This window comes from Desmodus rotundus, chromosome 2, assembly GCF_022682495.2.
Source record: "Desmodus rotundus isolate HL8 chromosome 2, HLdesRot8A.1, whole genome shotgun sequence".
Lineage (NCBI taxonomy): Eukaryota > Metazoa > Chordata > Mammalia > Chiroptera > Phyllostomidae > Desmodus > Desmodus rotundus.
The window spans coordinates 11,762,239-11,786,838 of NC_071388.1; positions in this window are offsets into that span (position 1 = coordinate 11,762,239).

The window sequence follows — 24,600 nt, forward strand, 5'->3', positions numbered from 1 at the left end:
TGAAACCTCATTATGAACTTCATATATGAAAAAGATAAAAGAAGGTGAACTGGGAGTGACAGCTTGGAGACTCTCTCACTTAGTTTCTTCATTGTCCACAGTTTTAGTACCACTGCTCTGAATAATATGGAGTTTATTTTATATGCATGGGAGCAATATGGTAGAAACAAGTGCAGAATGCACTTATGCATGTGTATATAGTGCAAATCCTTGCAAAAGTCAATTATAAATATCAAATTTTGATGCAACGAACTTTGAAATAGGTGAAGGATGGCCTCCTTGCATGTTGATAATTCTTCCAAAATAATTTCAGAGTTATCCTCTCTTGGCTCCTTGTGCTTCTGTAGTCCAGTCCCCAGGAATGCAGGAAATTAACAAGGTTAGCTGTGGGCAGGAGGTACCCTTCCGATGACCTACACACCTGGACTCGCACGGAAAGGAAGCACAGAAAATCTTCAGGTTTGAGTGTCTGCCAGGAGTAGTGCCCAAACACGGTTAGATTCAAGTAACATTTGCATGAGTGTTACACAATGGGTGGGAAGACAATTAGGCTTGCCACTTTGACTTTATGTCTAGAGACTACTGTTTAATGAATTTCTATTTTTGTAATTAACTAATTATTTCTTTCTCTGTTGGTTGACAACTATCTCTGTGATTTTCTTTCCAATTCATTTTATCTGATTCTTTCTGTAGTTCTACTTTTTGGTTGCTTTCAGTTATTTGATATTTGGTTTAAATCTCCCTTTATTACTTTTTTCTTAGGGCTCTAGATGCACTCTCTCATTCTGTTAGATTTAATTTGACTTGCTTTATTTGTATAATCCTGGTCTAAATCACTTGTCTTTTGGTGGAAAATAAAAATATTGGTCAGATTCCTTTTATATGGACTGAAAATTGCTTATTTCATGTGATAATTTCTTCTCTCCTTGCTTCCAAGAAGCCTAAATAATACCCTTTAATTACTGAAGACTCTGTGGCAAAGACGTATTAACATAAATCAACAAGGTAATAAGCTTCTCTACCCTGCAAACCCCAGTGGTCATGCTAAGGAGAAAGAATTCTCAGCAAGACAGTTTTGCTGAATTTGATGAACTATAGATACACAATTGGGAGCAGGTTGCCGAACTTAACCACAGGCTGTGGCAAAGTGACCCCCAACAATCAGGGTGAGGGAAGGGATTGAGATGGTTGAAAAACCTGGGAGAACACATAGATATGACATATACACTTGGGAAAGAGAAACATTTTAAGGGGATTTGTAGCAAGTGCTTTAGTGTCATGTAATCCCCTCTTCCACCTTTCCATAAAACTTTGGAATTATAGCCATTGATACCTTCAGAGTTGGATGTGTGTGTGTGTGTGTGTGTGTGTGATTGACAGGTTTTATGAGACAGTCTAGGTGGGAGGTGACTGAGAGGAAAGCAAAATTCACTCTTAGATCTCTTTTCCACTAGCATTTAGTTTCCTTTATATAATAGGCATGACACCAATACTCATTTATTGCACGCACGTTAATTTTCGACTGCGTTCCAGATACTTGTATCGGTGCTTGAGATACATGGCTGAACAGAAGCAATAAAGAAACATTTGTCCTTGAGGCCTTTACATTATGGCTGGGAAGAAAGACGGTAGAAGAGAGAAGTAATGAAATAATAAGTGAATCATACAATAGTTTTTAGGTGGCTATAGTTGGTTTGGAAAAAGAAAAAGTTCAGAGAAAACAGGATAAGGTGTGAGAGGGAGGAGTTGGGAGTCTCACATCGGTTCTCGGGATTGGCCGCCGGGACAGTGAAAACAGGAAAACATCCTTAATTATAGTTCAGTGGCATATATCAGAGATGGAGGAATAAGCAAACTTTTCCCAAAGGGCCAGGTGATGAATATTTTAAACTTTGTGGGCCAAAAGGCCAAACTGAAGATGTGATTATTTCTAATACCGGTTAAAATGCAGTCACAAGCTCTGCAGATGTAGGTCCTGCAGATGCCTCCGAGAGGAGGTCTGCCTGTGAGGGGATGTTCAGCACAAAGGGCCTCCCGTAGGAGTGTAGCTGGTGTGTCTGAGAACAGCAAGGAGGAGAATGCTGCCAGATTAGAATTACAAAGGGGAGAGGAATATGAGAGGAAGTTAGCGAAATAAAAGGGAGTTAGGAGTGCAGATGACATAGGACTTTTTAGGGTACTTCCAAACTGCGGCTTTTGCCTGAGAGAAACCAGGAGCCACTGCAGGATTTTTAAGAGTGATGTGACGGGGCTCATGTTTTTAACGAATCCCCATTAACTGAATCACCGAAAGGTATTAAAAATACCCATTGGTCCTAATGCATTTTGTTAAATTTTAAGACAGCTACATGAACATACAAAATCTAACCAAAACAAATATAGTGACCTGCTCAAGTTCCTGTGTGCTTGTCTTACCATTTCAGGACACACCAGGAATCCGGGTGACGTCAGCCCCAGTCCTGCTGGGCGCCTAAAGAGCTCTTGAATTGGTCAGGTCCTCTCACCTTTGCACGGCTGGGGACTTTTAAGTTTTCAACTGCGGACGTAGGGCCAGATCATCTCCCAGGACTGACTCATTTTCATACCAGCCTTTGATTTTGTCACACTCTGCTTCCCTTCTGAGACAGAAGTCATTCTGTCATCTTGCTAGAATGCTTCGAGGAAGCAAACAAGAGAGCCCAGAGAGGGACTAGACAGAGCTCTGCTGTGTTTTGAAACTGTAGTCAGGAAATGTGCTAGGAGATGGCCTCTTTGTTGCGGGTCGATGTAACAAACTAGGGAATAAGAGTTGAAGTGGATCTTTTCATTACATATGCTGAGAAACAGTTAAAGCACTGAGCTTTGAGGTGGGGAGGCGGAAACATTAAATCATCCTAGTGTTAGCAGGGGAGGGAAGTTTGATGTTGGTGAGGCAGCAAGCAACAATGGCCCAACTAATGTCAGCTGCTACAGAAATAGAAATTGATTTATATGCCTCATTATTTTGAGTGAAAGGGGAAACAATTAAAAAGATGAGTGTCTCATGGACACTTGAAAATAATTAGTTTTATATCCATTCTATGGTTAATGATTCTTTAATTAGCAGCTTGATGGAAAGTTAAATCAAATTTTCTGAATGGACAGAATAAATATAGAAAATTAATGCGTTATCAAAAATAAATGTGCATAAGATTTCTTGATGTCAGATCTGATATTTAAAGAGGTGGAAGACATCACTCCCATTTTCACCAAAAGAAAAATTTGGAAAATCTAAAAGTTAATAATTTATCTTGGACATCAGACAACTGAGTTCACAGGGCAAACCACCACCTCAAAATCTGGAGAAACACAGGCAACATATGCACTTATTTCTGGAAAGGAAGCTGATAGAACCATAATGCTGTGAGAAAACTTAAGTGATCATTTTGAGTGTGCACTCACCAAAGTGCTAAAAACAAACAAAAAATCCACAAACGCAATGATGGAGGTGTGTCAAAGAGACATAGAACCCTACTGCAAGAGCTCCCAATGGCCAAAACTGGAACAATTTGAACAAAATAAAGTAATATTAATTGTAATTCAAAAGTTAAAGTAAATATCTATAAGTCCATATGGAAATAAATAAGGATAAAGAGTCAAATCTTCCAAGTAGAAGAATTCCAAACAATTTACATAAAGAGCCAATTCAGACAAAGGGTATCTATGTTGTACTATGCACTCAAAGTGGTAGAGACCATTTTTTAAGTGTGGCCTGCTCATAGTGACTTTTTTCCAAAGAGCACAGACAGAAAGTGGGGGGAAGGATGACTTGCAGGTGGAGAAACCTGAAGACACTATCTTAGTCAGGTGATCAAGATTAACGTCAGCAATGATGAGTCAGATTTACTGTTCCGTGTTTGATATGATGTGATGAGTTGCGTGTTACTTTCTGGTCTTCCATGCAGAAACCCACGACTCCTGTGTAATGATGAGGGAGATGTCAGGAAAAAGCCCCACTGAGGAACATTCTCAAAAGTGCCTGATCAGCGCTCCTCCAAACTGTTGTGGCCACCAAAGCTGAGGAAGTCTCAGAAACTGTCACAGTCCAGAGAAGCACGAGTTGGTGAGGACAAAAGATCACAAAGGACTCTGGATGGGCTCCTGGGACAGAAAGATTTGAAAATGAAGAGATGGGAATAAAGCAGGAACTCTTATTACTGATATCGTATCAAGATTTGTTCATTAATTGGGATCATGTGAGATGTGTACAATAGTGGTAACTGGGTGTGGGCCGTCTGGGAGCTCTCTGGTCTGTCCTCCACTTTTCTGTAACCCTAAAACTATCGGGAACATTGTCATAATGTTTTGTAATACTGTATTTGCATAGAATGCCAAGTTTTTGTGGATTCAGTATGTTCTTATTCCTGATAGATAAATTTACTACATTTCTCAATGGTCAGATTCATATGGAGGATTTTAACTTCATATGATATTTACATATATAACTTTTCAAAACTTGTTATATAGTTTTTAATTGCATTTATTGGGGTGACATTGGTCAATAAAATTAAATAGGTTTCAGTAATATGATTCTACAACATATCATTTGTGTATTATATTGTATAATTACCACCCCAAGTCGACTCCTTCCATCATTATTTATCCCCCTTTTACCTTCTTCTACATATATATATACATATATATATAACTTTTATATATACAGAGAAAATATTATACAAAGTGACATATGTGTTTCAATTGGAGCTATAAATGAAAATATGTCAAATTTTTACTATTTGAAGAGATATATAATACATGTGAATTATATTATTTTTAACTATCCCAGATAATTATATTTTATTTGAGTTAGAACTAATCAATATACTGGTCAAATTCAGTAATAAATTTGGAAATCTCGACTTCCAGTCTTCCAAATGATAATTTATATATCCAGAAAAAATGTTTAAGTACATAAAACTTGCCAATGAACAAAGGTAAAGAATAATTCTTTTTTGCTTGCTCTATGCCCCCTATAGAAGAACATTAATTTGCCATGGAGTTACCGTATAGCTGTGATCCATTTCAAGGACAGTTGTCACAGACAGCTGACGACCGAAATGAGGAATGCGGCAAGGAATAAACACTGGCCTGAAATGTGTTAACTTAGTCACGCATTTGTCCATTTGCCAGATGTCCCATTTGCCACTGTCTTTGACAAGACGTTTTGTTTCATTTCTTAAACTGCTGTGTGAAGAGTTGTGGGTTCCAGTTGTGTTCACGAATGTCGAGCCACCTTGCTGTATTCCTTCCGTGGCCATGTGAGGATAATTCTTTGAAGAGCTTACTCTGAATGGTTATAGACTTAAGTATTTTAAAGTACACTTTGGTCCTCATGAATTAACTACATGTCAACAGAATTTCCACCCCCGGCACATGTTTATATTAAGAGGATCCTGGGGAGACCTGGGTGAGCACTTCTGCTTACACACAGAGCTCACGATCATGCCCTTTTCTGGAAACTTTCCCATTTCATTCTCTTTAGTCTGTGTAGCCCTGTAGCATTGTCTCTGAGAAACTGTGGTGGAACGGGAAGCGGCAGGCATTCTCCTATCTCCTTTTAGCAATACCAGGCAGATACCCGAGGAGATGCTGAGGTATGTGACCTGGAGGTGAAGGCCAGATCAAACCTAGGGTTTTTACACAGTTGTTGCTCAAGACTTCCTATTCTGAGCTTCCTTCCAGAGAAAAATCTCTCTGAGGAAGTTCCTTTTTTTCCTTTAGCCTTATCAGTGTATCTAGGTAGTGTGCCCTATCCATGAGTCATGCATTTTAAATATATATTTTATAGTAAAAAATAAAATCACCCATGCTTTTTGAGGGGAGTTAACCAGTGCAAATATTTAATATTTTTTTCCATTGGCTTCTAGACTCATTCAACATTTATACATAGTGTAAGTTTTTTTTCTTTCTTATTGATACACTGATATTTTAAATGCTTTCTGGGACATTGAATATTTTTCAATATATATGTTAAATGGCTACAAAATATTGCAAAATTTATATATACCTTAATTTAGAAATTTCTTTTAAAATCATTGGCTATTTAACTCTTTTCCAATTATTTGCAGTTTTAACTAATACCAATATCTGTACATAAAGCATGCCTATCTGGGGGTTAAAACAGAGCCACACTTATTTAAATGGTACTGATACTTCCTTGATTGATTTGGAAGGGGATTGCTGAAGAATCGCAGTGGGATCTTTACGTAAGTTTAGAGACAGCTGAACTGGCCTCGAGGAATTTTTGACCCTAATAAACCAGTTTCCCTTGGTAGATTCATGTTTTGCTATTTCCTTTTTAATTTAATTTATCCCATTGAAAATCCTTCTCTTTGTGTCAATAAATTCCTTAATAGATAAAGACCCTCTGTTAACGTTCATTGATGGATCTTAATGCTCAGTACTAAGCCTGTGAAAATGTTGATTGAAAGTTTTTTATAATTCCACACAGATTCTTGTTTTTCTTTTTTATTCAAGAAATAACTTTAACATTAGCATTGGAGCATTTAAAAAGCACATGCAACTATTCTTAAAAGCAATCATCTAAAAGGCAAGCCTTCACTTTGTTAAACTGGTCTTTCTTCTTTAGTAACAGGAAAAAATGTGCTGTGACTGAAGAGTATATAATTTTTTAACTATATAGTAAAAAATTTAATAGATGTTCAGATTTCTTTCCAACAAAACAGCCAATATTATGCATGTACATGTATTCAGCAAGTATAATTCATTGTGTAGAATGATTTAAAATGCCATAACTTTAATAAAGCACAATTAGCCTAGCTAACTAGTCTTGCATACATTGTAAATAGTTTAGATTGGTTATCCAACAACATTTTGCTAAAGTTACTGTTAACACATTAAGATTAACTCAGCCAGTCCATTTGGAAATCTGTAACTGCTGTTGTAAAATATTAAACTGAGTTTAAGACTATCGAGCAACAAAGAACACTAGAGAGTGTATACAAGTGAATTCAATACAACAAATGCGTATTTGTTCCCGGGCACATCTGTACTTTGTTTGCAGCATCTACGCACTATTGTGTGGGACTAAAACATACTTTCCGCTTATAAATGGAATGAGAGGCCCGACACAATCCCTATACAAGTTTCAGCCTGGAAGTGTGCTGGTTTCGTGTTTTCCATTTCCTCTGACCTTTTCCCTCCCATCACAGCTATAAATGGTGAACAGTATGCTTATTTTTATTTGTTTTACTGTTTGAGGCTTTTGATTTTCAATAAAATCCATTTTAGGCATAACTTTTTTGATTAAAATTAAGGAGTAGGAAGTTTTAATGAGAAAGGAAGTATAGTTATAGGAAATAAAAGCATTTAATTAAGAGAGTTCAGGGACTGCAAAATAAATAAGGAACAAAAACAGGAAAATATAAACATAATAAATAATTTAGCAAATGAAATTCCCAGACACTTTTTTTGAGGGTGTTTAAATATTTCAATAAAAGTAGGTAAACTGGAAAGAATGGTCTTTGGAAAGTCTTAATTTATTTATGTGAAGAGACAAAGATCAAATTATTACAAAAATTTCAAAATAAACACAAAACACAGAATTCAAGTTATTTCAATGATGTTTTCAATGCAATAGGTAGCAAGATGCTGTACTGATCCTTATTTGGGAATTAGGTTTAGAGAAGGCTATTAATATATTATCACCATACTGTTTCTATTAATACTAATAATAACACAATTTTTAAAAATTAAAAGCATTAATACCTTGTTTGGAAAGCTAACCATCCATTATAGAAGGTTTTGTTAAAAAAAATTCTGTCATACTGATTTAATGAGAATTATAATTTTACATAATGTAAGAAAATGAAATAGTAGGATACTATAATATCATGTAAATTGTTAGTTTTGTTAATATACATTGTTCAAATGATGGGAGGTGACCAATAAGAGGCGAGCTGCAGAGCATTGTACACTAAGTGAAAGCCTTGTATCAAAAAATTCTTTTCCATGCACAGGGTTTCTCTGAAAGTGTCAATAAATGCAACATAGGCAACGTACACGAAGGGAGCTGGTTACGCTGGCTGAACCCCAAGCTGCCTGGAGGAGAAAGGGAAAAGAGAGTCCTGACTTTTACCTTGTATCCTCTTGTGTCCTTTTAATATTTTTAAGCACAAGTATCACCCTGTCATAAAAATAGATTTTTAAAAACTCTTGCTACCAGTATCCTTATTGTGTTGAATTTGTTACTGAAATTAAAATTGTAAGAACTTAGTGTCTATCACATATATACCTAACTGCATTCTACCAACTTTTTATAAAATAAAAAATTAAAACATAAGATAGTGTCTGTAAATCAAGTGTTCTATGTGAATGAGAAGAGTTAGCTGATCAAACCACACTAAAGGCAGATATATTGCAGAGGTAGTAAAGAGTGTGCGGATCGTGTGTTGTGGAATTGTGCATCTAAAGCCTGTGTAACTTTGTTCACTAGTGTCATCCCAGTCAGTTCAATAAAGAGGAAAACATATATATAATTCAGTTCTATGTCTGTTCTAAAAAAGAATTCCTGTAGAGCGATTACTTAGTTACAGTAGAATATGGATTATGAATATATAAGGAGCTAGCCCACATGTCCTCATCTGGCTATTTTTTATGACCAGCTAATTTTTTTTTTTCAGGGAATAGGAGTTAACTTAATGGTTTTTCTAAATCCATTGATTAGTCATTCAGCAAATACTTTATGATCAGCTCTGACATTGAAAACCTTGTACTAGGTATGGGGGATAAAATGAGGAGCAGGAGTAGGAAGTTAGAAAATACACCTGCCTGTAAAGGGGAGAGCGTGGGTAGTAGGCATCTGGACAGCGTGATGGCTGCTCAGGCAGATTGAGGAAACTCAAAGCAAATGTCTGTGACAAGGACCTTGACGACGAAGAAGGAAAGACAGCCCGGGCACAGGATGGTCCTGCCTTGTGACTTGTTGTGTCCAGCCTTCACAAGCTCATGGGAAGCTTGCCCACCACCTCTGGGTGGCCCCGGAGACATCCTCACTCCTCAGAGAAGGTTCCTTAGTTTTAGATTCAAAGAGAGGAGCAAATTATATCCCCCCACCCCCACATTAGACAGGCATGGTCACAAAGGGGCCCTCAGGGAAGGACTTGGGGGCTATAGAAAAAGGAGGTGATGGGCCCTCACCCCTCATCTTTGACATAGCCTGAGTCCTCATTTTGTCTGTAAGAAATCTCCTAATCTCTTGGCTGCCTTACTTCCCCTGCCTGCCTTAAGCCTGCAACAATGCCTTAAGCCTGAAACAATGCCAGGGGTGGGTGCAGCCCTGTGCTGGAAAGGGCAGATTCCCCAGGGTGATCAGGCCTAAGAAAAAATGCATAAAATCCTATGAAACCTGCTTTGCTAATACCCTCAATTTAAATGATAAGGGTCCACGCATGAAATGAGTTTGTTTCCCCAAAGTTGTATGGCCCTTTAGCTATCTGACCCTGACTCTAAATAAACCCTCAGAGTTCTTCGAATGTTATCTATTGCTTGATCATTACTACCTGACCATGACTGATGAGCTTTACCTGTATTCCTGTGCAAATAAACCCAATAAAGCCCATTGAGGAAAAGGCTCCTGGCCCTTCTCCTTTGAAAGATCTGCCACCTCTCCTCCCCAAGTGGATCATGTGTTGGTAGACTTATTCTCATCTGTGGCGGTGGGGGAGGGGGGAACCCTGTGGGTGGAGCCCCCCCCGAAAATATCTGTTTTGGTGAAGAAAGTTAATAGAAATAATGGTAGTAAATACATAAAGCCAATGTCATTTGGTAATAAATAAGAATGCAGTGTTAATTCAGTCTTCAGCATGGATGAATCTTGAAAATGTTATGCTATAGTTAAAAAGAAAGCATTTTGGGTTGAATAGTATGAACAGAAACGTCAATGAATTCCACTAGTGATGGCTTGTATTATTAGTATGGGTTTTCCGAAGAAACAGAAACAATAGAATATGTAGATAGATACTTGTCCCTATCTATGTACACATATATAGAGAGAGATTTGTTAGGAGAAATTGTCTCATACGATTATGGAGCCTGAGAAGTCCTCTATCGGGCATGTGCAAGCTGAGACCCAGGAAAGCCAACGTGTAAATCCCAGTCCAAGGTATGGAGAAAACTGACCAGATGTCCCAGCTTAATCAGTCAGGCAGAGACATAAAAGGGCCAATTCCTCTTTCTTCTGCCTTTTGTTCTTTTCAAGCCCTCACTGGGCAGGATGATGCTCACCTGTGTTAAGGAAGGCATTTTACTTTACATCCCACCAATTCAAGTGCTAATCCTGCTCAGAAACACCCTCACAGATACTTCAAGAAATAATGTTTAACCTGGCGAATTGACACATAAAATTAACCATCGCACTTCTGAAATTCAATGACCATGCCCCTTGAGAAGAATACCATCATAATATTAAAATAATTCAATTCAAAATTTCAGAAAACTCTAAAGCACGTAGTAAGATTGTCCATTTACTGAGGCTGCCGTAACAAAGCACCACAAAATGGAACACTTAGACAACAGAAATGTAGTCTTACAATTTCTGAAACTAGAAATCTAAAATCAACAAGTCAGCAGGATAGATTCCCTTTGAGGGCTGTGAAGGAAGGAACTGGTCTGGGTCTCCCTCTTTGTCTTAGAGACTGTGGCCTTTGGGCTTACCTGGTCTTCTTAAATGAATACCTGTCACATTGGATTAGGCTCATCCCAATGGGCTAATTTTAATTTAGCTAAGCACACCTACGATGACCCCATTTCCAAATCAGATCACATTTGGAGGAACTTAGAGCTCCTCCATGACTTAGGGGGAACACAATTCAAACCATAACACACAGTTCACTAGTTTTTTGGCTTTTCCCTCCCTTTCATTCCCTCCAGTCTCAAAACAAGCTACAATTTTGTTCTCTATTACGTAATATACCCATTAATTTTTCTAAGTGCTTCTTTTCTGTTAAATTTCCTTCAGAGTGCTTTCATATTGGATAAACATAATTTTCACATTGTACTGTACTCCATTTCATTTATTTTTTATAATGATTACAAAAAGACCAGAAGGGCAATTCGTTCAGAAAAATGTCACGTTCCCAAATGAGAGGGGTAGTGTGGTGCAGTGGTCAGCAGCGTGGCTCTGCAGTGGCGTGCCCTGAGCCTGAATGTTAGGGATAACACTGTCAGGGTGTGCGACCCCAGGAAAGGTGACAGTGCCTCTGAGTTTCATTTCCCTCATCTTCCAAGAAAGAATAATGCCACAAGCTATGGGATATAAAGTTGTTCTGAGGGAGAAGTCAGTGTTACATAAAAGTGCTTGAAAAAGTGCCTGCTTTATACAATGTATTCAATAAAATTAAGAAAGTACCTATTATTGCATTCACATTTCCTAGAAATTAATTCAGCTTCATATATATATATATATATATATATATATATATATATATATATATATATAACACATCAAGGGACCCTGGGAAAGACTATACCTAAAATTTTGAATCCTTAACCAGGAAGGCCAAAAGGAAAGACTTTAAGCTTGCTGTGTTTTAGCCTAAACTGGAGGTTAAGGTAAAGTGAGTAAGGTGGTGCAATCTAAAACGGAATAGTCCAACCTTGGGAAACTGGCTGATGTTATCATATCGTGTCTTTGGGGGAAGATAGGGCCAGATCAGGGACTGGAATTTTATCTGAAACCCATGGATGATTCGACTGTTAATCATTGATCAGGAGAGGATGTCAATCCAGCATTAACAGCCAGCATTATCTCCTGCCAGGGAGATAAGGGTTGTCTCCTTGTGGCTTATGGTCCCAAGGTCTCTTACTCACCTTAGCCATGGGGGATTACAGCTTCTGAAACCAGGCAGGGTGGTTCCCAACAATTTTTAACTCACACAGAAACCCATTAAACGATTACTTCTACTCTCCTCCCAGCCTCTAATCATACCGTGTGTCTATGAATTTGTCCATCTTAAGTAATTCATAAATAGAGCCATACCATATTTTTCCATGTGTCTGACTCATTTCACTTAGCATAATGTTTTCAAGGTTCATCCATGCTATAGCATGTATAAGAACTTCTTTTTGTGGTCAAATAATCTCTCTCTCTCTCTCTCTCCACATTGTGTTTATCTGTTCATTTGTAGGTGGGCTTTTGGGTTACTTCCACATTTTGGCCATGGTGAATAATGAACATTGACATACAAGTACCTATTTGAACCTCTCCTTTCAATTATTTTGTTACATACCTAGGAGAGAAGCTGCAGGGACACATGGTAATTCTGTGTTTATTTTTTTGAGGAACTATTAAACTACTTTCTACATCAGCTGAACCATTTTACACTCCAATTAGTATTGTCTGAGTATTCAAACTCCCTGCATCCTCACCTTTCGTATTCTAATTATAGTCATTCCAGTAGTTGTGAAGTGGTGTCTCATCGTGATTTGGATTTGCATTTTCTTGATGACTAACAATATTAAACATTTTTGTGTGCTTAGTGACCATTTGTATATCTTTTTCAAAGGAATGTCTGTTGTGCTCTGGCTGGTGTGGCCCAGTGGATTGAGTGCAGGCCTGTGAACCAAAGGGTTGCCAGTTCGATTCCCAGTCAAGGCACATGCCTGGGTTGTCGGCCAGGTCTCCAGTTGGGGGCATGTGAGAGGCAACCACACATTGATGTCTCTCTCCCTCTCTTTCTCCTTTCCTTCCCTTCTCTCTATAAAAAAAGATAATAATAAAAAGGAATGTCTATTGAAGTTTTTTGCCAATTTTTAAATTGGTTTGTCTTTTTGGTATTACTCTGTAGGTACCCTTTATATGTTCTGAATTTTAAATCCCTAGAAGATATATGATTTACACATATTTTCTCCTATTCTCTAAGTTGGTTTTTCACTTTCTGGATAATGTCCTTTGATGCACAAATATTTTAATTTTGATGAAGTCCAATTTGTGTATCTTTTCTTTAGTTGCTCATGCTTTTGGCATCATATCAATTAATCTGATGCCAAATCCAAGATCAAGAAAACTTATTCTTATATATTATGGTTTTGATCTTATATTTAAGTCGTTGGTCCATTTTGAATTACATTTTTATGGTGTGAGGCAAGGATCCAACTTCATTTTTTTGTATGTAAAAATCCAATTGTCCTTGCATCATCTGTTGAAGAGACTATTTTTTCTCAATTGAGTATTTTTGAAACCTTTGTTGCAAATTCATTGTCTAGATACATGAAGACTTGTTTATAGGTTATCAATTTTATTCCATTGTTATTTCTTTATTCTCTATTTTATTCACTTTGAGTGAATCATATCATTATTAAAACTTTTAATTGCATGAATTAATCATTTGCATGAATAATTCTGTGATAAGGTGTGTTAGATACTAAGATATGTTGGTTTTTGCTCAGCTAGAGAAGTTATTTGAATGCTGGACTCTGCTCCTCACCTGTAGAGTGTGTTGCCCCTAAACTGTGCAAATCCCAGGTGAGCAGTAAGTTTTCCTCCAGGTGAAGAACACTAACTGGGTGATGACTCAGACTTTCTTCCTATCTTAAGTTTCTATCATGTAAAATGTCTGTGGTGTCTAAGGTTATGAGATCAAATTGTGTTTCTTTGTTACTGGAAATCCCCACTCCAAACGCAGAGAACAGGCCTTTCAAAAGCTTTTACTGAGGCAACACACTTAATAGAAAAGCATGACTTCATTCTGGCATGATTAGGCTTCAAATCAGGTCAGTGATTTAGATGTGAATGAGTGGATTGTTTGTGGGCACCGGATCAAATTAGTCTTTCATTTATTTTTAGAAATTCATTAGACCAATTATGACAACCACAAAGGGATGTCTTATGGCTGAGAAGTGCAAATTATAAGAACAGTAATATTCATTGTTAAGTGCGAGATGAAAATGTCTGTGTAGACTGCTCGTTAAAACCTACTTCCTTTCACAAAAATGTCTTTCATAAAAAGTGTAGATTGCAGGTAAAAGGCACTGGACCAAAACATAAGTGCTGAGTGTACAACATGCTGGTAAACTTGGAATGTTCAAAAAAAAAATCAATTCAGGTCAGAATTTATGAAGGAAACTGAAAATATCCAGTTTCTCTTTTACCATTATGCTCTCAGTTGTGGAAATGCACTAATTGGTTTTCCAATGTGTGGAAACAGCAACTAAAATTTTATATAAGAATTGGACTCCTATGACCACATTCCAGCAATTTAAATAAAAAAATACTTAATACATGCCCTCGTCTAGGAGAAAGGGCACGGGGCTTTGTATTCGGACTCATTTATGTCTTTTTTACTACTTTTTGACTTTGGGCAACTCCCTTAGATTCCTCAGCTTTAATTTACTAATGGGTAAGAAAGCAACTGTGGTCAATACACTTTAAGAATAAAGCATCAGTTAAGTGAAAAACATGTTATTATAAAGTATATGACATATAATTAATTCCATATAAACATTAGCTAATTTAAAGTAACATCACATAATCGTGAGCTTATCTGTAGATGGAAAAATATTAACATTCACTTTACACTTTTCTTTATAAACTTTAGAAACATCGTAAAGCACAGAAGTACATTTTATTTGCTGCGGTTCACCATTCTCTAATCACTTAAATCTCTTCCATCACAAATAGTAAAGAATAGCTAGGGATTCTAAAAACAAACAACTCACATGAAAAAAGGCTTCCTGGAGTTCATATTTTTTTTATAACTGAAATTCTCCATTTAGGGAGAAAACATTAACACTTCGCCACACTGAAAAACTGCCCACTAACAAATCTATAGCCCGCACGAAAGGATTTGGTGTTTAGAGAATATTTTCAAGCTTGAATTAGCAATTTAAGTTTCTTTATGCTCATCCTATCTATGTTACTGAGCCATTAAAAGAAACTTCTGAGTAGCATTTTTCTCCTCTAGCTATTATGTCAGGTTATGGAGACAAGTAAATGTGTTGCTGTAATTAAATTATTTAATACAGAATGTTCATATAATGATGTTTTTTTTTTCTATTTGGTGGTTTCAATGAAAATGTCTATGCAAACAGCTTCTGCAGTACAATTACATTGTATATGTTGGATGAGAAGGGTTTTCTTTTTTTGTAATCTGATTACTGTGTTTGTAAAACAAATGTTTTGTTTTGTCTTCAAGAAGCAAAACCAGGCATCATTTCTGGGAACTGTTCTGATTGGAAGCCAGTAACTATATAAGGTAAAGTTACCGAGTGAGATTGCCCCCATTTTTCACCAATACAATCTGGACCCTAATTCGGTTAATTGTGAACCCTGTTTCAGATGACTGCTCAACTTCCTTTTTCTTTAGTGTGTTGTTTATGAATGAGTCAATTATAACCATCACTAAGATTTCCAAAGCCTTTACAACTAACAAAGAAGCTGTGGTTTCCGCTGATTGTACCCTTGGGTAGCCCTGTAAAAATGGAAAGTTATTTCAAAAAATGTGTGACTAGCCAAGACAGTAACCAGAAAACACATTTGCATGCACATTTCTCAATTAAATTAACTTGCGAAGACTCTACCAAAAACCCAGCTACACTCAAATGAGTAAAACAAGGGGGAGTGGGAATGACCAGAAAATCAAAAATGACCCTACACCCTGTGGAACAGAAAGCGCTGCAGGTACAGACACTGCCGTTTTAGAGTTCAAAGCTGAGATTCCAATCTTAACAGAAGTTTGCATTCCAGATACGCATTCGGAAAACTCTGACGGAAAGTACTCTAAAAGGGAGGAGGTATTTGCCAAGAGTACAAGGCCACAGATAGAAAGCCAATCTCTTCATAAATGTTAACTGGCAATTAAAATGGAAATGTAGGGACTGGGATGTTCAGCACTTTCTTAGAATAGGATCTCAGACCTAAAACATGAGATTGAGGTCAAGGGCAAATTTACAAAACTGTGTGCTGCCTTTTACGTCTTTGCAGATGAGAGAGAATCTCGTGCTTTCTGTAGTTTAGACAATGGTCAGAAAGCTTTCCCATTAAGGGCCAGATAGTAAATATTTTAGTCTCTGTGGGCCGTCCTGTCTCTATCACAATGAACAATTCGTAAGCATGGCCTTGGCTGTATTCCAATAACACTTCATGTACAGACAGGAGGGTGAGACAGATTTCATCCGTGGGCTGTGGTTTGTAAAGCCCTGGTTTACATTCTAGAACAGAAACATTACCTGTCATATGGTAATTTAAGTCACCGCCGGTTAGACTAATGTGCTCGGCAGAATTCTCTGCTGCATTTTGGAACCAGAAGCAGGGAGTGTGAAGAGTAGTGAGTCGTCACACCCCATTTCTTCTCTGGTTTCAGCTCCTACTGCTCAGTCCTTTGGTTGTGCCTTTTAGCCACACTTGTCTTCCTATTATTCACAGATTCAGGCAAACTATAACTCAAAGAGTCTTTGATTTTGCTGTTACCTTAATACAAACATTTCTTCTAGATTCTCTCAAATATTTGTTCGAATACAGGTATGCCTATATTTGTCAGGGGTGTATCAGGAACCATATTTCATCTCATATGTTCTAATGAGGAGAATTTGCATAATACTTTACTTACATTCTGTGGGGAAGGTTAAAGGAAGAGGCAAAGAATGACACCCAGAATCTAACAAGAGAAGAGAGGAAAGATCAAAGAGAAAAACCTTGGTACTGTGGGCTCCAAGAACAATAGAAGAGCCACGAGTAAAAATCAAGAATGGAGCTGACACTAGTCTTCATTGAATTGATTTTCCTGATATTTGAAAAAAAAATCATGGAGATAAATGCAGGGTATTGGGTAGAAAGTGTGTGAATTGTTATCTCACAGCAATACTTATTAGAAGACACACACTAAAGAATAAACCCTAAGCAACTGTGTGGATAGGATGACTTGTTCAGCAAATTTTAGCCAAATCTCTCCTTGTCCAACCTCGTGCAAGCGCAATGGGCTCATGAAGGATGTATCCATGGGGGCTGCTGGCAAGAACATGGGCCTTCTCTCATAAAGGATAACCTAGTTATCGTTGCTACAAAGTATCCATCCTGTTATTACCAGAGACCAATACTGGGACCTCAACATCACATTCTCTTGAGGAGACTGACCAATTACTTGGTCACAAGTTGACTACAAAGTCATAAGGATCTTCGGTTTCAATACTAAACCTAGGTCTAATACTTGACCTATTTGCTATTTTAACATTTTTCAGAAAGATAATTAATCAGTTGGGAATTTTTTTGGTCAACAAGCAGTGAAATAATCTTTCACCGGGCCCTCTACACCCCACCCCGTACGAAGAAGAGGCAATCTGCGTGGTAAATACCCTTGCTGTTCCCTTGCCTTAAAAGAAGATGTCTTGGTCTAAACATATTTCTTTTTCTTTTGTTATAGCTCCCTCATCCCACCCCTTTTTGCTACGACAGCCTTCCGTGTTGTAGCGCACCTCAGGGCAGCCTTCTAGTTGCTCCAGGGGACCCTGCAGGATTCATGAATCACTTCATAGACCAATTAGATCTTCAAATTCACTCACTTGAATTTTGTTCTTTAAAACCCTTCTCAGACAATATGCAAACTCTTAGAAAGTTTCAGTAGAAAAAAGGTGTCACGCCAAATCTTTCTTTGGTTAAAACAACCTGTATTGAGACTGTGCCATGCTAACCAATTGTCCGTTTCAAGCGTTTGCCCCTGAAAAGAGATTGCTTACCTATAAAGATAATGGGGGTGAAAACGTAGCTATGCAAATCACACTCTCAAGAGAAGAGTCTTCTCTGTTGTGGATTTACTAGTGTATTCATTTTCTTTGCCAACAAATCTTCATTTCCATTAGGTAATCAAATTTGCATTTGCCACAAAGGAAGGAAATGCTTTTGATTTCTTAACAGTACAAGGATTCTGGTCTGTAATTGAATAGAATTCTAATTAGATGGCAATAAAAGGTATTATTGGAGTTTGTTCATGACGGTTTTAAGTAAAAAAAAAAGAAATAGAGAAAGATATGTTATGTGTCTTGACATAATTTTAGATTGTTTTTCTAATCATGAATGATTCTTTTACATTATTTTACATAACTTATTTGGCCATCTCGGACTAAAAAGATCATGAAAAATATGAGCTCTCCTATTTTAATATTTGTGTCTGTGAAAAAATAAGGCTGAAACTTTTATAATAATGTACTTTATTCTTGTGTTATGTATTACAGTATATTTCAAAATAGATTTCTAGAACCAAATATTTCCTAAGGAAAATAATTTTGTCCTGATTCTAAGGAAAGAAGTAGTAATAAAAAAGACACTTTCATTTAATTGCTGGAAAATGCTATAATCATACATGCTGAAAGGAACAAGTAGACTTTTTAATGAAACAGGATTCCTAATATGCTGCATAGTTTTGTGTTTTCATTAGCTTTTTTATTTTATTCCTTTTTAAATTAATTTTCTCTTTCTCCTAGGTATTCACCTGGTGTCCAAGCTAGTGAGTAATAAGAATAAATACAAGCCTAAGGCAATAATGGAATCTGGGAAGATACATAATTCCTGGCATGCCTTCATTTCTTATGAAGGTTAATCGCTTGAAATGGTTAAGTAAACCACCATGAAGTAGAAAAAATTATTTATTGGAATGTCAAGTGGAAAATGCTGTTACAGAAACAACAGATGTGACCCCAGTTGGTTTCAAGGTACCGTAGCTCAACTCGAAAAGAGTTTCTTCTTTGAAAAAAAAAAAAGATGTAAGCATTTTAGAGATGTTACAGAAAACAAATCTCCAATAACTTTGCAATGTCAAGGTTAATAAAGAGTAGAGGTACTCCCATTTCTTGGCGAATGTTTCAATGACTAAATGATTCTTCCATTGTAATTTGGTGAGGGAGGTAAAAAAAAAAAACATGCAATGCAAATTCAGCAAAATAGAGCTAAATTAAACTTGAAAAAATGACAAAATCATTGTTGACTGATATTTGTAAAATAGTTTAATATAGAGTGTCATTCTACTCTTGTTTTATGACTCTAAGGAGGATTGATTTTTTCTAATAATTCATTTTTATATCAGAACATTGGATTCTTTTCTGCTGGTGTGTCTCATAATTTTACTTCAATTCTAATTTGACAGAGAGACTAAAATATGACCCTTTACAGCAAACTGTTACCAGGCGAGATCCCCATTTTTGTGTGACTACCTGCCTGTGGGCACTGGCCCAAAGAAATGCATGAGCAGGAGTCTCCAGTATAGAAAGAAAATAATAGTTTAACACTGAATTGGCCAATATGGTGGTGGGGAGCTTATATCCTATAGGCCTGACTCCCTCATGGTTTATAGGTTACAGATTATATAGGAATAAACCAAAAGATGCCTTGGGTTTAAGGTCATTCTGGGAGCTGGTTGATCAGAGGTAAGGTAAGGGAATAAATCATTTCTTTAGGTCTCCAGACAGTTCCGAGGTCTTTTATGATCTCCCTTTATCTGGTCTCCTGGGAAAGTAGCCAGGGGTTCTTTTCACCTTAGGGTTCAGAAGCTGAAACATAACTTAGTTCAAGATGCTATCTGTAGCCTGAAGAAATGATTTATTACCCTTGCCTTGCCTCTGACCAATCAGCTCCCAGGATGGCCTCAAACCCCCTAACCCACAGTGTCATGTGATTTTGCCCTATATGATCTGTAACCTACATACCATTGGGGAATTCGGGCGTTTGAGCATTAGCTTCCTGTTCTCCTGGGATGGGGGGCACCATTCATCTGCAAAATAGCCAATATTTTTCCACTGCAATTCTCTGTGTTTAGTGCTTGGCGTTGCTAGCACTGGGTGGGCAAACTCCTGTTCAGTAACACTTCTTTTTTTCTCTTTCTTCCTTCTTTTTCCCTTCCTTCCTTCCTTCCTTCCTACCTTCCTTCCTTCCTTCCTTCCTTCCTTCCTTCCTTCCTTCCTTCCTTCCTCCCTCCCTTCCTCCCTCCCTCCTTCCCTCCCTCCCTCCTTCCCTCCCTTCCCTTCCATCTTTCTTTTGAAAGCTATGTCTCAAAAGCAAAATACAGGCAAGAAAACAAATGTTTTGTGATATCCCTGAGTATGCTTTGGAGTCATGAAAAAAATTGATAGAGATTGAGATCATTATGTCACTATAAATAGCAAATCAACTACATTACTATAAGCTGTATTAGAGAAAAAATAATAAAATATAACACCACAGCAGGAAATAAGGAAAAAACACTATTAAATAATATTTACCCACCATTGTTTTACAATGTCACAAGTCTTCTTCCTCAAATAAAGATTAATAGTAAATGTAGTCTGCACTTTAGTTCATATTATTTGTAGTGAAATAAATTATTTGCATATACGATAAATGCTTGTGTGACTTTTAACAGAAAAATTTACTTACTTAACAAATTTCTCCCCTTTATAACAATAAATGGCACATCCCTATAATAATTTATATAATAAAATTTTGGAAGTTAGTCTGGTAGGAATTTTTCTTATTCTTCATTTTATAGAATGACTACTTAATAGTTCATTTTTTAACAAACTTATTTTGCTTTGGTTTTTATTGCTCCTCATAACATCACAGATTGTCTCCATATCATGCATTTATGTGAAAAAATTAAAGAGTGAAACATATACTTCCCTTGGAGTGTGAAAAAGAACTCTCCCCCTGAGAGAACATTGTAATATTCAGCTTTAATAGCCTCTCCCCAGAGCAAAGGAAAACCTTTTTATTTCTCACTATAAAAGAAAGAATGTGTCTATGTCAAGATTTCTGTAATAACCTGGACCTGTTCTCACTGTCTTCATACGAGCCAGGGTCAAGAGTGCACAGGGTTTAATAATAACACGCCACATTCCCTCCCAGGGACTGAAACCATGAAAAGGTGTCCTGAGAGGAAAATCTACTTTATGTTTATTTTTAAGGTAATTTTGAAAATATCTCTTTTTCATATCAATAAGATCTAATATAAAAATTTATATTGATTTTTATTTACATTGTATATCATATGAATTCTATTTCAAGAAAGAATATTTTGTTTTATTTTCCTTTTGAAAACTCATGTGTACATCCAAAAGTATACCTACTGTCCAAAGAAACCACTGAAGCATTTGGAGAATCAGGGATTAAAATGGAGACGAAAACTCATGCAAGAATTAAAGCAATAAAAATTGAAATAACGTTTAATTTATTTCTTAATTGAACATTAATATGTCCCTCAAACAAATTCATCTAGTATATGAATTAACATCAATTAAGTCTTTCTAATTCATATAGTATATGAATCAACATAAATTAAGTCTTTCTAACTTGTAAGAGTTACCTAACTTTTAAAAACTAATCTGAGGGTCTTGGTCAGCCTAAGAAAAGTGCAAGAGACAATTGAAGAAGCTGGCCACCCTTTGAGCAAGGGAGGGCCAACTAACAATTGACATATTGCCTAAGATACTATTCCATAAAGGTAGTTAGCAAAACATAACCTAAAATGTCACTCCATTAAGGTAGTTAATTTTCTAATTAACTACCTTAATGGAATGTATTTGACTAAGGTATGTATTATAAATTTTCGCTTGGAAAATTTAAATATATAGCTCTGGTGTGTGTGACTGAAAGGCCCCAAGCTCTGGAGGGCCTTTACTCATTTACTCATGGGATATACTCATTTGAAATCCCCTGAGATTAACTTAACAGGAACTCGACCTGTTATACTAACATGCTCAGTTTAAGGCCCTGGTGGAGAGCAAACAAGTGTGGCAGTGAGAACGCACACACGGCAGGAGCAGAGTTGTCTGTTGGGGTTCCGGACAGACATTTCTGTCTACCCCAATTTTGAGATTTGTTCTTAAACAATACACAATTAGTAAGAGCAAAAACATTGCTCTCTGTTTTCAAAGAGTTGAGGGTGTCAAAGCTTTTGAATATGCAAACCAGTTATTTCAAAACACATTCAATGGCCACTCAGCTCTTCCATTCATCCACACTCTCTCCATCACCAGTCTTCACACAGGCCTCCTCGAACTTACCCAGACCTACATTCTCTCTGCTCCTGTGACTCTCACCAGCTGTCAGCTTTCTGTGACAATGTATATGACAAAACACTATGCTGGGCTAACCTATGCTGGGCAATCTCTCATGTTAAACAAGTTCCTAAAAATTTTTTTGTAAATTTTATTTTTTTGTTATTTCAGACCTCTGGCTTTGGAGTGATAATTTTTCAACAATTTTGTTGATATTATCGTATTGTATATCACATATAATGTATGCTAATGTGTACCATATATTATATAATAAATATACAATGCATAATAAAATATATAGTAAATATATGTAATAAAATAATGATTGGTGCCATTTATTGCATATATATGCATATATATGCATATATGTATGTGCATGCAGGTATATTTAAATATATACCATGTATCATAAAAAGGTATACTTTAATTAATCCTCAGGGCGACTGTAGGAGGATACTGTTGGCTAGAAGCATTGTTTCTTGCGTAAGGGACAGTTAGCGATGTGGTGGATGGTGCGTAAGTCTGTCCAGTTCTTCTTCTGAAGGACTTATTCCCCCAACTATTGGGAATGGAGCCAGCAGGAAAACTCAGCCTTTAACTCTCTCAAGATATTGTCCTTAAGTAAAGAACACTATGTTGTCCAAGTTCACTTCCCTTTTGGGGCCAGACCTCGTGCAGTGAGTACTATGGTTCTGTAACATAACGGCTCAGACCTCCCTTGCTCCAAGTGTAACAACTCTGAAGGGTCATTCCAGCTCATACCTCCCTGTGAGGTTGGCTGAGGCTTCTGTTCCTTCCTCTTCCCGGTCTTGCTTCCTCCGCTTCTTCCCGTGATGGAAAGCCAGCATGCATTCCCCAGTAATCTTGCAAAAGAACCTCTGACTTCAGGGGCTGCTTCTTGAGAAACCCAACCTGCAACACTGACCATATCACTTATTGTCCAAACTAAGACTTTGCAATGAAAGAGTGTGCTAATCAGATGGAATGCTGGTACCACAGGCACAGACTAGAATAGTCCCAAGTGAACTGAGATACATAGTCACTCTCAGGTTGAGGTAATATGACTAGGTGTTCAATACCACCTCATTAGTTGTGGAATGTTAGGCTGGTTATTAACCTCACTAGGTCTTACTTTCCTCATGTGTAAAAGCAAGTTACCAATATCTGCTTCACTGGGGAATTAGATTTGATTAAGATGATGTGTATAAAACATTGTTATAATGCTTGATACTTAATACATAATAGTTTTTTTCATTATTAAATTTAGTTTACAGATAAAGATGTGAAGTGCAGAGAGATGAAATAAATCCAAATGTTATGCATATTAGTAAGTGGAACAGCCAGGATTCAAATTTCTTTTTCTGGCTCCAAAACCCATCCCAATAACCAAGTGGCCAGATTGTCTTTTCTCTATGACTTTTTGGTAATTTTAATAGTGCATCTTTTAAAACCTAATAAACTACTCCTCAGTTATCTGATGTATTAAATACTCTTTTGATTGCAAGTGGCAAAATGAGCAAACAAAAACCTCAAACAATCAAAAGTACACGAGTGAGTTTGTTCGCTCATATAATGGAAAATCTCAGGGGGAGTTCCGTGTTCAAGCCTGGCTGCCTCCATGCCCTTAAAAGGTTACGTGAGAATTTAATATTTCTTATTTCATATCTGGACTGCTTTGTCGGTGCTGGCTTTATTTTTAGTCACACTTTTCCACATGTTTGGAAAGATGGCTGTCAGCAGCTCTGGGCCAGAGTAGTATGTAATTCGAGTTGAGAAAAGCAGAACCCTATCTTTTCCACCATCTAAAAAAATTTTCTGGCTTTATTTGGCATATATATCCATTAGAGTTTTACAGTTTTCCCTTTCTCTTTAAACCTCCCATACTTCTTTCCTCTCCTCTCTCAGTGGATGGCCTCATTTTTCATTTAACTGAGAAAAATAAAAGATAATTTTCCAATGCTCCCACCACCAAATTCATCAGCCTGCCTGCATGGAAAATCACACCCTCAGCTTTCCTGCCTTTCAGAGTGGCTGGTCTGTCAGTGCCCCACCTACCAAAGTCAAAGCCACATCCCACAGTATTACTAGAGAACATTTTCCTGAAAATTATGCTTTCTGGGTTCTTCCCTATGATTTACCTCTCTACTGAATTACTCTTGTCAACATTTGTTTTAAAGGAAGAACTATGATTCAAATATCTTTTACTGCAATGACTGAAAGAAAATCAACGGTTAAATTTAGCTTCAAGGATTGGTTCAAGATATAAGTTATTTTTACATTGAATTTTATTCCATTGAAATACTATCTTCAAAATATAACTCTATATATGCATTTCATTGCTCTTCAGTTTTTCTGCCCTTGTGCCTCCAAAGAAATGTACCTGATACTGTCCTATTTTCTACTCCCTCAGGTCCTTATTTTTCCTTAGCTGAGAGTGAACAGTGATGATAGTTAAACAATTGGGTGAAAACCAACTCTTGTGATTGTGTTAGCTGCTTAATAAGTAAAAATCTACTCAAGTTACTGAGATTCAACCTAATTTTAAAACTACTAATGTCTCAAAAAGCTGAAAACATAAACTTGAGGAGGTGATTTTAAGTTAACATG